Source organism: Octodon degus, unplaced genomic scaffold (genome assembly GCF_000260255.1).
Source record: "Octodon degus isolate 3935 unplaced genomic scaffold, OctDeg1.0 scaffold00037, whole genome shotgun sequence".
Taxonomy (NCBI): domain Eukaryota; kingdom Metazoa; phylum Chordata; class Mammalia; order Rodentia; family Octodontidae; genus Octodon; species Octodon degus.
Genome location: NW_004524613.1, coordinates 13,211,794 through 13,214,864, shown reverse-complemented (window position 1 = coordinate 13,214,864; position 3,071 = coordinate 13,211,794).

Below are 3,071 nucleotides of genomic sequence, written 5' to 3'. Positions count from 1 at the left end.
GCGCCTGCTTTGGCAGAGCACAGCAGCTAAAGTTCGATCCCCCCACATGCCGTGCCAGCCCCGCCCCAGGGCACAATGAGACAGTGATTGAGATTAGGCATGGTGGCACACACATTTAATTCCAGCACTTGGGAGGCTGAAAACAGGAGAATCGCTTCGAGTCTGATCTACATAGTGAGACCCTGCAGATCCTGAAGACCCTGTCCTAAATACAGAAAACAAAAAAATAAATAAATAAAAATCACTAACTTCAAAAACATATGCCCACACATATATTTACTAAATAGAGTCACTATACATCATAAATGCTGGCTTGTCTGTTTAAATTTAAAAGTGAAAAAAAATACAAATACTCAAAATTAGGAAACAGAAAAATGTTGCAACAATGAATAAAGAAATTACACAATGTTGTAAAGAGACATTATGACCAATTCAAGCTAGTATATTTTTAACATCTTGATTGAGCAGATAATTGTGGAAAGCTGTGAATATTACCAAATTTCACTCAAGAAACAGAAAACTCAAGTAGAGTGTTACCAGTGAAAGAAATTTAAGTTGTTTACCCTACTCTAAAAAATATGAGAGCATATATCTTTATAGGTGAATTTAAACTTCCAAAGGAAAAAATAATTGTTATATATTATGTACTATGCCAAAACAATGCAAGTAAGAGAAATCCCCTACTATGACTATTATGAAGCTAAAATAGTACAAATACCAATGTGATACACATCCACACTTAGCTCCTCTAGACCAGTCATATGTAAAAATAAAAATCCTTTTACTAAATTGCAGTGATTATATCTAACTATATTTTAAAATAATATACTATGTTCAAGTAGGTTTTATGCAAGGAATTTTTTTTTACATTCAATTTGAGTATACTGGAAAATCAAGAAGATATATAAATATTATAATGAAATTGTGAAAAAATATTTGACATAATTTAATCTTGATTTCTGATTGACTACAACAATCTAAGGAGTTAATAATTATGGGACAACGTGTTAAGATGAGATTTCAAATAATGACTGAAAGTTATTACTAGCATTCACATGTAGCCATTTATATACTCCATCTGAGCATAAAACAGACGATACCTTCCTACCCTACTTGATATTAGTTGGGGCTGGGTGACAAATCCTGGCCACTGAGTTTGAATAGAACTAATGTGCGCAATTTTATATCAAGTGATTTAATTGCTGGTGAGAGAACCTCAAGCATTTTCTTTCCTTGCCTCATTAATCAAGAAGGTTGAACTATCGAATGAGGGGACTCCAACAGCTTGAATTATTGAATCATCGGATGGAGGATAGTTGCTCCTGTGGGTTCCTTGGATTCCCAAATAAAACAAATGTTTGTGGCCCTTGGCCAGTGAGTATTTAGTCCTCTATTACTGCAGATTGCCTAATATAGACAGCAAGTATATTAAGCAATAAGGAAAACTCTAAGTGCCTTTCTAATAGAGTCATACATTTCTACATCATTGCCATTATTTAATAATTTCAGCTGCTGCCAACACAGCCAGTGCAATTCAACAAGAAAGAAGAGATTATTCCTACTTTTGCCACCACTGTGTAAGAAATTAGCCCCCAAACAACCATTTTTACTTTATTCATTACTTTGAAGGTCAGGAATTCAGACAGGGTTCTGAAAGTCAGGAATTCAGAAAGGGTTCCTCAGAGTCTCTCATGTGGTCCTGCTCAGGTGGCAGGTGCATCTGCAGTCATCTTTAAGCCTTGTCCTAGCTGTACATCCAAAATGACTCACTCATACACCTATTGCTGGCGCTGGCTGTTAGCTGAGGAATCAGGTAGGCTGCCCAGTGAAGGTCTCCAACATGAACGTGGCGAAGTATTCAGATTCATCACGTGGCCTCAGCTTCATCCCCAGTGGGCATCCCAAGTATCCTGGGGGAAACCAAATTATCCTCTCTGACCTAAACTTTAAAGTTCACTACATCACTTCTGTTAGCTTCTATGATTACGTAAGATTCACTAAGGTCAGCCTTGACTCAAAGGGAAAGGACTAAGATTCATCCTTTTTTATCAATGCAATGTAAAATCATTTGAATGCATATTTTAAACCACCAAAATTACTTTTGCCAATGCTCAAAATTATTACAATCAATGGCAAATGCCTAAATCAAGACCTATTAAGATTTATATGAAAATACAGTAAAGGCACAGATATAAAATAAAGATGCAAAATGATTATCTTCTGTATTCATACCTACAGAATAAACTAATGAATTCATTCATTCATTAGCATAACATCAATTATATGCTAGAAAACACAACAGGAAGATCATAGTCATAACAGCAGTACCAAATACATGAACATTATAAATAAACTTCTAATAAAAATGGGTAGAACCCATATGAGGAAAGCTGTAGAACTTTATCTAAGAACCTCAAAGAAGATGAGAACAAATGAAGAGTTATAATATAAGGTAAATAGCACTGTAGTTATAATACCAGTTCTGCTAAAAATATATATATTTAGTACAGTTTCCATCAAAATCCACACAAATCTTCTATTAAGTTGAAAAGATCATTTCACCATTTATCTGAAAAAAATAAACATACAAGAATGAATAAGAGTCAAGAACAAAAATTTAAGATTTCTTGAAAACATGTGGTAATAGTCATATATCCCATCTTACATAATATCTATTAATCTGAGCAACAGATTTGACGATAAAAATAGATAACATATTAATCACTTAATCAGCTATTCTTGTTTTCAAAATCTGTAACATATATATTTTACATGCCACCCTGTTTCTGTCTTTGCTTTTGTTTTTCTTGCTCTTGTCTGTACTCTTCAAAATAAAAGAAAATTAGAATTTAACAAAAGAATGCCAAAGCAACTTTTAAATTAACTACAAAACTTTTAAATTAACTACTTAAGACCATGTACTACCAATGCAGAAATCCATCCTGGCTGATTCCCTGGGATGCCTTGTGACCTCAGACATTGGAAAGATACATTTCACATCTACTGAGAAAGGATCAGAATAAAACTGACTTGATATTACCAAATATTCATTGATCAAATGAAGGACAAAA